Source organism: Mercenaria mercenaria, unplaced genomic scaffold (assembly GCF_021730395.1).
Source record: "Mercenaria mercenaria strain notata unplaced genomic scaffold, MADL_Memer_1 contig_3858, whole genome shotgun sequence".
Classification (NCBI taxonomy): Eukaryota; Metazoa; Mollusca; class Bivalvia; order Venerida; family Veneridae; genus Mercenaria; species Mercenaria mercenaria.
Window position 1 is genome coordinate 29229 of NW_026462038.1, and position 14067 is coordinate 43295.

A 14067-nucleotide genomic window follows, 5' to 3' on the forward strand; every position below is an offset into this window, starting at 1 on the left:
ACTATGAAATTTGTAAAAAGGAAATATTGAAAATTTTGGGACGGTTTTGGAGCATATATTTCTGAGTTTATCTCTTGTTTCACCAATATATAATTCATTACAAACCAGTACATATAGTACATTTTGAACAGTGCTGTCAATACTTTCTTGAACATGAAATATTATATTTTTTAACCTAAAAGAAGACCCTTCAATAATACAAATACATAAACTACATCTAGGGTCATTGCATTTTTGTACTGATAAAGAAGTTCTGTTTTCATTAAATTCAGATTTAATAAGAAGTCTTTTTAAATTCGGAAGTTGTCTTTTACATTTAATAATTCTTGTGTCGTTTATTATTCTTTTCATAGTGTCATCATTATTTAAAATATCAATGTTGCCTTTTAGTATTCCAAATAACCCCTATTGTTAGGATTATATGTTGAAATATATGGTGTGATGTTCTCACTTGTGTTATTTTGTACGCTTAATAATTAAAAGGAAACAATACGACAGCCATATGGAATTCAACTTAGACAATGTTTATTGACTTTCTGATATTCTTTAAAAAACTGACAATAATAAACTCTTCCCTGCGTAAAAATAAAAATAAATCATCCTCTTGAATAAATCAGAACATGCTTTATTTACACAATTGTAAACATTTGACTCAGGCAAGAGAGACTTTAAAGTTATATTACTAAATTACACTGTTCCAAGAATTATAATTAACACATACGCTTCTGCTTCTACCTTATAAAAATAGATGCCTTAAATTAGGCATTAATAAAGAAAGAAGAAAGTAAAGTGTCAAGTGTATTATAAACCTTTCCAAGAATTTACACAATAACGTCATTAAGAACTATTGTCTGTGCAATGAAAGACGTGAGAGGCATAGTTAAGGAAATTACTAGTTGAGATTACAGAATCCGTTTAGAAAAAGGTCATGCAACATTAAAACTCGAGTCTGTTATAAAGTTCAATCAGGAAGGAAACTGATGTAAAAACTAGTCCGTCAATTTGGAAGGAGCTTAAGTTTGATATCGATCAATGACCTGATACCAATAAAATATCAAGAAAGTGATATCAGACACTTTGCCTAGTAGTTGCATGATAAATAATGGTAACTTTTCAGTTATGGAGTAGTTCAGCCAAAATAATGAACATTGTTTTGTTTTCATTTCTTATTTAAGGGAAAGATAATCCTAACCCTAACCTCAAGCAAATTCAAGTTACCTAGTGATCACACAGCTGCTAATACCTAAGACTGATTTCCTTATACATGTTATCAATCCGAACCATTTATAACTAGAAATGTGTCAATGGGACACACATGCCCCCACTATATGACAAAGGACACAGATCAACTTTGGGAAAACAATATGCTGCTATTTAAAAAATGCAAAAAATAACCATATATAATGTACATATAAACATATATGTTTTCTTGAGACTTTTAGATGCATGTCCATCACCGCATACATTAAAATGACAATCTTTTCCTAGGTCAGGGGCCATAACTCCTACAATACTGAATGAATCCGGACGCGAAACACCAGGTGCACAACTGCACATGCTGATCAACATTCCTGTAAATTTTAGTGACACTAGTTCAAATACTTTTGGAGCTACGCGAAACACAACATTAAAATGGCCAATTTTTAACTAAGTCAGGGGCCATAACTCCTACACGACTGAATAAATCCGGACGCGAAACCTCAGGTGCACAACTACACATGCTGACCAACATTCCTGTAAAGTTTTGTGACTCTACGTCAAATACCTTTGGAGCTGGGCGGGACACAACATTCTCGGAAGGATGGACGGACGGACAAGGGAAAATCTATATGTCCCCCCCCCCCCCCCCCACCAAGTGGGGGCATAAAAATATAAACATGTGTGCCCGTTACATACATTCTTTAACACAATATGTCCGAGAAATTCAGAACAGACTCACCAGAGTGAAAATGGGTCTCCCCCTGTTGTGATCAAACCGCGGTGCTGACATGTACATATAGATATTGATGATAAATGGGCATTATTCATAAAGTAGGAAAAAGTGATATTGTATCAGAATATTTATATTGATCTTAAGAGTGTTAAAGTTCATAACGTTTCGTCCCATACCAGAGAATCTTGAGGCCACATCTGGTTTGCATCCCACCCTCTGTCAGTCTGTAATATTCTAAGCTGAACTTTAGAACAACAGGAGACTTTTCAATGAAACTTTGTATATGGATATATGGCAAAAAGAGGATTATGCACCTAAGCTATGTCAAAAATGCAGATATTGTATGAGACTTTTATCAAGTGGACTATAAGCAATATGCACTTATTTGACTAAGGTGAGGGATATAGATTCATTATGACCCTCTTGATGTGATGTTCTTTCATGTCATGTCTATCATGTTTTTAATAAGTTGCTGTCACCTAGAATAATGAAGTTATTTGATTCAAAATATCCGGAATGTCTGTTCTCGTTTCATAGATCAGCATTAAGATACACTAAATAATGATCCGATCTTATTATCGTTGTTACTTAAAGTTTATACTTAATTATATTGGTGAGATCCGGAAAACATCTAGCCGGAATAGTTTTAAAATCTATGACAAGAATTTCCTTTTTATTGAACAATATTTACGTCAGGTTTGTGGATGTAATTTTCAGAGAAGTAATTGGTATTCCCATGGGAACAAATTGTGCACCCCTTGTCGCATATTTGTTCTTTATTGTTATGGAAGAAATTCATGTTGAGCTTTTCTCGAGATATGCAGACAGACATTATTACTCCATTTAGTAATACATCACGCTATCTCGATGATATTCTAAATATGGATAATCCGTTTCTTGCTCAATTGGTGGATACTAATTATCCCGGGAAGCTCCAGTTGAATAAAACTAGCAAGTCAGATACTACTGTTTCATTTCTAGATTTATATCTTTCCATTTATGACAATTGTATACATACCAAATTTTATGACAAGATGGATGATTTTAATTTTAGTATGGTAAATGTCCCCCATCTGGATGGGGATTTACTCGAGGCAGCATCTTGAGTGATTTTAGATGCACCATAAACAGGTTTAAGCTCCCCAGTGGTGGTTTTGCCGCTGACCGTTCCAAGGCGGTGCCCCACTGTGTTCCTTTATTTGTTCGTTTTCTCCTGGTGTGTTTGCTTTGTGTGAGTGTTTGTGTGCAGGTCGTGTGCATGTCCGCGGGCTGGGTTAGGCTGCGGTTTTGAAACTTGACTTTCTCTGTTTGATATTTATCCTTGATTTTTACATTTTCTTTTTTTATACTCCATATATCATATAAATAGTATTGTCCATTATTTTCATTAAAGTAGCTCTTGGTTAATTGTAGTATTGTTCCTCAAGTTGTTTTTATCTTCGCTAAAATTAAGAAATATGTTATTTTTTCATGCAAAAAAATATATGTTATTATCATTGTTTACGATGAAATGTTCGAGTATATTGAAAAACAGGAAAATATTTTGTGTGCAAACAGCTTAAACTGTACAGATGTTGGTATACAAGTGTATAGACAGTTACTCAGACATAATACAATACCTTCTTCATTCTTTAAATGTCGAAACATTTACTGGAATTTAATGTTTTTCCGGGAAATCTACCCTAACCTTTTATCTTTCGGAACAGGCAGGAACGACCAGTTATCGCAAAAAAAAAAGAAATGAAAGTTGCAAACAGGTTCTATACACATTGTTCTTCAATTCAAGAAGTTATGTTATGCAAGTACCAAGTTCACCCGGCAGATCTATGGCTGGAAACTTTCACCGGGACACTGTTCTAAACCCAGTTAGAAACATTACGTTAAACGTCCACAAACAGGTTAGTTGGGCATCTGCCCAATCCGTGACAATGATTCTTGACACAATGATAATACAGAACAGCAATTGTCAAGGGCCAGCAGGTCAAGAAATTGCCACGTCTTCCATATTTGACCTAAGTCCTTGTGATATTTTTTCTCTTTCCTCTGCTGAAAAAAATGCTGACCGGGCGTCGCTAAAATTCCAGAAGCGCCATTGGTAGTGCTGTATATGAGTGTCTTCCAAGTGTACAAAGAGCATACTACACAGCGGCTTTCAGGTCTTTGATAGCCCGAATTGAAATGAGCGTTCAGTTAGGAATTAATATTTTGTGGGACTGGTGTAAGCAATATTTTTAAATACATTTTTTTTTGCTATATGTTCAATAGTCTCAAACGTTTTTGAGTTCCCGTCGTACACTGCTGGATGTTGTTTGGAGGGGAATTCGTTCTCTTAATGTGGCTTTTCCTGTTGGATCTTTGTTCTTATTTAATTATAACTGTGTTTTCTGTGACCAGTAGATATATTGTTTCCGGGTGTTATCTCCTTTGTCTACACCTGCACAACTGGGTTCTGTTGTTAAAAACCATTATCGTATATAATTAGTTTTGTTTCATACTCATAGTATAATATCAATTGGTGTGGGTATCTACTGAATATGTCAGAAGAATGGGATTTCATAATAAATTATAACAACAGGCAAACGAAAGCATACTGAATAGATGCATGCTCACAGTCTGAAGTAAAGTGTAACATAGTTATTCCATAATGCATATGTATCCTTGTATCAAATTTGAAATCAATTATACAGTACAAGAAATACCTAGAAAAAATGTTACTGTTTTCAACTGCTATTATTAAAATGACCAATATCAAAATAATGAGTCGGTGTTTTAATGTTTGAATAACTTCAAGAAATGGCAATACAAGGACAGCCTCGAATAGTTGATTACTATCAGATATGTGTGTTTACTGTTACAAATGAAACCGGGCCTGTGGCTTTTTTTTTCTGATTGGTTACAATTTATATTTCCTATTATTGTGAAAATCAGCTCATGTGTGAGTTTTTGTTCTCTCATATTGCTTCTAACTTGATTATTGACATTTCTGAATACTTTATAGGAGGAATATATTTGCTAATGTGTATCTGTAATCTCGATTAGAGTTATAGTAAAAAGGCGCCGTTGATGTACCCTTATTTGAAACTTTATAATTTAATAAAGCAATGTATGAAACAAACAAACTTATGGATATTTTAATAGCATGCTAAATTTTGGCCAAATTCAACAGAAACATGATTCATTCTACAACAGGAAGGATGCGCATTGGAATTTTAATTACTTGGTATGTACTAAGAAAGCAGATAAATAAATACATACATATACATATGTTTTAGACATCTCTTATGCGATAGACATTTGTTCTCGTCAATGCAACGCTACATTCAGTTTGTGTTTTAAACATTTGGCATACATAGTATCATGTAAATTGTAATTTACATGAACAGGTAAATACTAATGTTAGCAGTCTAGTAACAGAGAATCTACAATGCTTTATTATCAGTTGTTGTTTCAAATATACCACAACAATTATATGCCAATGTAATACAACAATGAAATAAAATTAAATATAAACGTGTTGACAAATGTAATTCATTGAAAGTATTTGAATATTCACAAGATATAATCAGAAGTGTCTGAAAAGACGATTATTTTTATTTCCAACTAGATACAAATATAGAAAAGGCATATCTTTTGAAGAAAGAAAGCACACTTGGTAGAGTGTTACCAATGGAACATTTGCAATATTATCTCGAAATCGAGCTTTTCTTTCCGTTGCCATGGGTTCTATATGGAATTGAGTTGTTTGATCAACTTCAAAATGTTATAACTTGAGGAACTTATTAATTACCTTTTCAAATAATTGGTTATAAGAAGTTTTGGAGAAAATTTTGCTTGAAGCAAATTTTGATATGAAATATGTGTTGCATTATGGAAATAACTCACCTTGAGCGGTCGCTGCATAACTATGATACAATAACACGGATTGTAAAAATTGTGGCTTAGGGTTAAGAAGTTGGCTAGGTGTAGTTTGTGTTGAGTGTGCGGTTTACACGTAGGTGTTACATCCCTATACGATATAAGGCTCGAATTCTTAATGAAAGCAAATTGCAGGTATGATTATTTACTTCCCATGAACAAGTGACTAAAAAGATTAGTCATCTGAATGCGTCAATGTTTGAATCATTTTTATTGTTAACGAAATTATAATTTATGCGAGTCGGTACTTTTTAAAAGTAAAGCTAGAAAGCGTCTCTCTTTCTGGAAGGGAAGGTTAGCTTACATTTTACAATGGGAAGGCTGAAAGTGTTGGGATCTGTATTTTCAAAACTTTAGTTTGAAAACATGTATAACACACATGTAAAGAGTTCCTTTTGTTACATGGAAATGAAAGAGTCGGGAAAACTGAAATACACACGGAACGACCCAAGTTACAACTTTGTCCATTTAAATCCGTTAATTGTCGTAGCTTTTCTGAATACGTCAAAAAAAAGCTAATAGACTAATTAAAACAAAACTGTTGTCATATGGTTCTAAGCATTTGATGACTGGGTTGATGGAGAAATCCTCAAGCAAATTGAAATAATCCTTTCCATGCAATTGAGATATTCCTGAATATGTCCTTGTCATTAAGATCATTCAGGTATTACTAATCTGTGTTCCTGACCCATTCAAAAGGGCGGATTGTTGAGGAAAATATCTGCGTTGAAAGTCTCATTTCTATTGGTCACTTTTCAAAAAGTCAATTGCCTTTATGTTTCATTCTCACATTATTTTGTTTCGTTGCCGGCTTCATGCTGATAATGAAATGAAAGGCTTGAAGCCATGCCCTTCCAGTTTATTTTCTTAGTTTTAGCTACCTTTCGTACTGAAATAAGTATATATGAATATATAATACTTTTTTCTATTTAATTTATATTACATTGAAAACTGTAATCATAGTCTCTTGTAATTCTATAAAAGTTTGACCTTATAACGTTTTGTATATTGTATGTGACATACTTTCAATCTATGTGCAAATAAATGAAAATTTGAAATAATATTAAATCCACAAAATGTTGAGTTGGATGTTGATCACGTGATGACATATTTGAATATTCGTTCGGAAGTTTCGGCACAAATTTACTACCACTTTCCATAAAAGAAACTTGCCCACTTACTTATACAATACTACAAACGATTTTGCCATATTTTGTAGAGGGATTAGTGTCGTAACACTTTATTTATCAATACCTTTAAAGAATTCAGGGAGATTTGTAAACTTTCTTCAACAAAGACAAAATTTAGGCAGATTTACAGCAGAGCAATTTATGACAGGTTTTTGACAGTAGCTCTAAAATATGTATAATTCATATTAAATGGATATATTAAAAACATATAACAGACAGTATAACTTCCACAAAGAAAAATCTGACAGAAACATATATTTTATTTTCTCTGGAGAGGTGTTGCTCGGAGGTTGGTTCGTTTATGGTTCTAATTGAGTAGCCAACTTTTTGTCATCTATTCCGATACATGTGTAAAAGAAAACAATGGCCCAGTTGTTCAAAACTTTCGTTAAATATTTAACGTTGATATTTTCGTTAAATAGCTGGGTGAAGCTCGTTAATTATTTTGTTAAATTTTGCTGTTAAACTGTTCGGTTGTTCAGAATTTTTAACAATAAAATTTTTGTTAAATTAGCGCAGCTTTGTTAAATATTTCGTTAATTTCTTTCGTTAAAAAAATCTGTTGTTGGTGAAATGTTAGAACAATAACTCTGTTAAACAATAAGTTTAACGATAAATTTAACGCAAATTTTAATTCACCTCAGGAGGTACTTTAAAATGTTTGTTAAGACTTAACGAAGAAATTCAAGATGGCTACCATGTCAAGATATTTCCCAATTATTTTCAAAACTTGTTTATTTCACAACATTTCTTTGAAACACAGGCCTGAAACTTGTTTTGAGAGATTTTATCAACAGTTCTGATGATTTAATGTCATTTCATTTAGTTTTGAAGGACTGACAACACCAAACTCTCAAAGCATGCTATGCATAGCTAGTGAAGTATAGTATGTAAAATAAAACTGATATAAGATAAGAGAAATTTTACTACGGGTATAGCATTTATAAAACAATAAACAAATATTTCATCGTTATACTTCCTGACCTTCTCGCTGAATATGGTTGAAATGCCAGTTAGTTTATTGGAAAAGCCAGTAATGCAGAATAAGACAAAAGCAGGAAATACCCCTTCTCATTAATTCAGAAATACATGTTGATCTCCACTTCCTTTGTATTTATTTGCAATCGTAAACACAACCTCAAAAAAATAACAACAAATTTTGAAGTTGCTTACAACAATGAGAATATGACAATGGAAAATCGATAGGCAAATATACAGTGCCTAACAATCAACTGTCCTATTTTCTTTTATAGAAATCTCTAAAAGTTCAAGTGCATACCTTTCTTTATTTACTAAGTTATTTCAATGTTTCTCTGCTTACAACATCAAGGATCACCATCATTCTTTATTCTGTATAAAACTAACCCAGATGTGTACTAGGTATGTACCTATAGTTCTCTTGCATAATCTGTTAATACTAATGAAAAACATATATTTAAGTTAGAAACATGTTTGATTCATGTGCTGTATTTATAAAGGGAGGTAATAAAAATTGTTACTTATTGCAAATAAATACCAGCATTTAGAAGTAATAAAATATTTAAAGTGCCAATAAGTTTGGTATAGTAAATATTTTGAACAATTACCTATAGTTTTTATTTAAATTTATATTAAAAACTCTTTGAATTGCCAAAATAGATACAGTATATTAAAAAAATTGGACATGCACACTATATGATTAACATTTATGATACAATGCAAAATAAATAAATTTATAATTGTTAGAAGTAGCATAATTATGATAAACTATAACATGAGTGTGACCAAAAGCTTAATAAATCATCTGAAACAACCCCTCAAGTTAAATGTTGAGTGTCAAGCAAGAGGTTACCAGTACTTTTCCAACATCTTTGGTAGAACACAACAGAGACACACAAAACCATAGTGTTCCATTAGGGCAAGCGCCTACTCCCGATGAGCATGAAGCGAGAAGGTACGACGGAAAGATAGCGAAACGTGACAGTACAATGGCAAAGCGCAGCAGTACGATCGTGATAACACGACAGTATGATGGCGAAGCGCAACAGTATGATGGCAAAATGCAACAGTACGGTGGTGACAGCCCGTCATACTGTTGTGCTTTGCCATCGTACATTCACACTTCATCATCAGTGTCATGCTTCGCCATCGCACTGTCGCGCTTCACCATTGCAGTGTCACCATTGTACTGTCGCGCTTCACCATTGTACTGTCGCACTTCACCATCGTACTGTCATGTATAGCCATTGTATTGCCGTGCTTCACCATCGTACTACTGCACTTTGTACTTTGCCATTGTACTGTCACACTTAACAATCGTACTGTCACGCTTCACCACCATAATGTCATACTTCGCCATCGTACAATTTTGTCTTTGCGCTCACAGGGAGCAGGCGCTTGCCCTAACGGAACACCTTACATAACCATTGAGCCATTGAGGCAGTATATCTCCTGTAACTGTTTATTTATTATTCTTTATTTTGATGCCTATTTGGAAGTATTAAGCGGTTGTTTAAAGCAGGAGACTGCTTCAGACATGTTGAAATAAGAATGTTAGGTCAGTTTAGGAAGTTAGCTGATTTGCTGCTTAAGAAAAGTGGCTGCTTAATAGGTGGTCATTTAGGCCAGTTCTACTGTTACAGTAGTCACTTTCAAAAAAAATGTTGAGTATCTGTACCTACTTAATGGTAAGTGTTATGAAGATGGTTAGAGGTTATAACACACTAAATAGTTTTTGTTCTTTATTCTTTATAAAATTGACATATTTCCAATGGCCGCAGCACACATCAGGACCCATTTTAAATGTCTGTAACCTACATTTTCTTGAAGAATATTGTCGGTGCTAACTAAAAATCAAACGAAAAGTCGGGGTCATGTTTGATGCAAGAAAAATATTTTCAGTCAAACACACAAACTGCAAATCAGCTAAAAAATGAGACCCCAAATTATACTGGTGGTGTATGATCTAAGTTTCCATGAAACATTTTGTCATGTTGTTATTTCAATATAAAAATGCTACCTACATGTCAAGCATAGATCTGTCATGTGATTTTAGCAAAACATTGCAAAGAAATGAAGGAAAATGGCTCTACAGAGAAAAAGAAACCTGACGACTTTTTGAATTTGCTACTAGTATTATGCGACTACCATTTTTTCCGCGCCATTTTTCTATTTAGTGTCTGTATGCCTAGAGGTAGGCTAGGCACTAGACTGATAGTAAAGAATTTGTCACAAAATTTCAGATTTTTGTGATTTTCTTTTGTTTTCCATCCCTTACAGAAAAAAAATGGTCTGTGGTGAATGGATGCGGTGAATGGGCGATGAATGATTGGTTAATAGAAAGTGAATGAAGTTGGGACCATTAACTTTTCATTAACTTTTCACATGCAAATGAGGTCTGCGGTGAATGGCTGCGGTGAATGATCTGCGAACAGTCTGTGGTGAATGAGCTGCGAACATTCTGCGGCGAATGATCTGCGAACAGTCTGCGGTGAATGAGCTGCGAACAGTCTGCGGTGAATGAGCTGCGAGCTGCATGTCTGCAGAAAGTTTTCATCTTGTAGTTTCAGAAGAGACATTATTTTAAATATATAGTTGATGGATGAAAAGGTGGACAGACAATGAACAATCACAATAGCTCATCTTGGCACTTAGTAGCAGATGATTTAATAAGCTTAAAAGTAAATTAGCTGGATACCTCTATCCAATTACATTTACATGAACAAGAAATCAAAGTCATGAAAACTGATGACAAAAATAAGTCTGCATCTGTTTAGAATTACATGAATCAAATAAAATGAAAAAACAAAATCCCATTTTACTTTTGACATGCCTAATTGTGTATATCATTGACAATTAAAAAGCACTTACTGTAGCTGATACCATGCTATTCACATAATTCTGCTCAGTGCTCAGCATGGTCCAGTCTCAATTTCAAACTATACAACCATTTTGCCGCCAAAACTGCTGCAGCTATTTTATTCACAAATCATGAAATTCAAGTTTCTCCGGTGAATAGAAAGTGAATCAAAGTACCAAGTCCTGCGGTGAATGAGAAGTAAACACTGGAGTCTGCGGTGAATAGAATGTTAAAAAGAAATTTGACCGCCAATCATTCACCGGATGCGGTGAATGAACACCGAACTGCTGCGGTGAATATCTCCATTAACTTTCTATTAACTTTCCATTCACCGGAGAAGGCTTGTTCTGTAAGGAATAATAGTGACAAAATTAGTGCCAGTCTATTTTACAGAATCTGATATTGTCTCAGAGAAGTGATGGTAATGTTAGACATAGGATAATATAGACCGGCTATATTCACAACTTTAAAAACAAAAATTAAATGAAAAATATCATAATCAGGAGCTAGTCAATGTTAGATGTTGCAGGAAAATTTGAGAGAGGACCATATGCATAACCTTAAGATGTTAATAAAATGGTTACTTTAGTCTGAATATTTATTAACTCAAATGCTGCCTCCAGAAATACTGCATAAGAAAATCCATGATAACTATGGTTATTATTACATTTTAAACACCAACTCCCCACAACTGCAAATCAAAGCTTGTGTTTTTTTTAATTTAAGTCATGCAAATTGCTGTTATATGCCTGCTTAAAGATATATATAAAATAGTACTTCTTAATGACTGCAATGTGAATTAAATTATGGTATCACACCTAATATCTGATAATCATTCTAACAAATGGTTACTTTTTTCAGTCTAAATGTATGATGATTTAGATTTACCCAGACATCTCTGTTACAGCTATAAGTTGAACTTGGAAATGAATTTAGGCTGCTAATGTACATGCATTCTAACAATATATTTTTGATAATACAGAATTTAAGTAGTTTGTTAAACACATTTTGTGCAGTCAATGGCCTTTTACATATAAATCATTGTTATTTTATAAATCATTAAAAGAGAAGCTATGAAATCTTACACTCACAAAGATCATGACATGCAAAATAATGGGGACAGAAATTAGTTGAAAAGGAGAAAGCTAATAAAGGATTTCTACAGCTAGAAATTAGTTAGTTGCTGGATAGTAGTTTAACATTGTTTAAATTTAACTATAAAACATAGAGAAATCTTTAACTTTGTTAAATTACAGCTGCTGCTTCCTGGACATGTCACAGGCTAGTCCACTGGCAAGGTATCTAAGTACCTGCTTGGATTTGAAGTTTTCCACAAACATTACAGTAACTGTTGATATTAATTGCATGTACTGCATGCAAATGATTTAGTGAAAGGAAAGTTAAGTTGGACTATTTTGTTATTTTTCTGTCCAAACTCATCTATACATTACATCTAGGTATAATACACCAAACGAATTTTATTTTACATGTGTGTAGGAGAATGTAATGAATGGTGGAGTAAGTAAAATGCTGTCAGGTGCCACATTTACAAAAAGTCTACTTCCTTCTAGTTTACCTACTGAATAAGACTAAGGCTGACTATATTGTTTCCAAATAGTGCAACAGGTTTTGAGAGTATGATCAATATATATTTTAAAAGGGCACATATTTCCAGTTTCACTGCGAGTCTGTTGTTCACTGGAAAAAAGTAATAAGAAAGCAGAAAATAAAAATTCATATACTTCGACGAGGAATTTTTTATCTATTTTTTTTGTACAGTTCTATTTTTTATCTTTTCATTTTGTACCTTTGAATGATAAAGTACAAAAATGCCAAATCCTTATTACTTTGTCTAGAAACAAGTTTGATATTATGTATATAATTTGTTAGATACATAATAATTCTGGTAAAACTTTATGGTCACATATTATTAAATCAGCCGCATTTTAGCAGAAGAATTAAGCTATATTACATTTTGATATTTAATGTTTTCACAATTCATGATTTTATATATCTCCATGTGGTTTTATTCTGTCTAAAATCATAACATGGAATATTACCCTTGTGATATTTATCACAGGCAATGAAATGGATTTTTAAATATAATTATATTATCTCCAAAATTATTTTGGCTGATTCTCTGTTTCAGTTGCTATTCTTCTAACCATTTTTATCTAAAACGTCTGTCTGTAATACTTATTACTGACAGACAGAGACATTTTTTTATTTACAACCAGGTTCTTAAATACAAATATTATGAAAGAGAACAATTTGATTAATTGTATACACTAAGGAATGTTTAGACCACCTTTTAACAATAAAACAACCACACAAGTCTGTATTCCCCATGTTTTGCAGTATGGTGAAAATTGCCTCCCTTTAATTGATATGCACTTGATATCATTGTGAAGTCATTTATAAATGATTTTCTGGAAATTAATAAGCTGAAAATTGATTCTCTCATTGTAAATAGACAAATATTGCAAAATTTAACCTTAAGTAACTTCATTTGAGAAGTCTAAATACATCAGATACTAAATGTCATAGTCACTGAAAACATTGGGAATTGAAGTTCCTATTTTCATGTAACAGACTGACATTGAGGTGCTTAAATTGTTCTTTTTTTTTCAATGTAGCTGAAGTTTTTGGTAATGGTGGTAATGTTTAGTTGTGGCATATATAGCAGCAAACAGTCAAATTCTTATTAATGGAATAAATACAAAATAACATATTTTGAGTCATTTCTGTCTATAAAATGGTACTTGATGTAGCTTAATTTGAAACATTTTTTCTTTAAAAAAAAGTTTAAAAATTATACTTTTATTGTTGGGATAAGATTTCTATCGTATAAGCTGGCTTCATAGTATTTAGATATGTCTGTAATTTAAATGTTTGACATAATCATACTGGTCACTTACATATTGAGGTAAAGTACATTTATTTTTGTGGGCAGCGAAGCATGACCACAGATTTACCATACCACAAGTTTATGGTCAAAACACTTATCCGAAACCGAAGAATAAGTAGTTCCATGTACTCCATAAAGTTTAGGTAATTCAAGTCTGTTTAACTTTCAGAAAGCTTCTGAGATTCAACTTTATCAAAAATGCACTGCTTAAGTACAAATTTGTCGTAATCAATATTTTATAACAAAAACAACGCGTATGAAAATGAGCATGCTTGCTTTGATC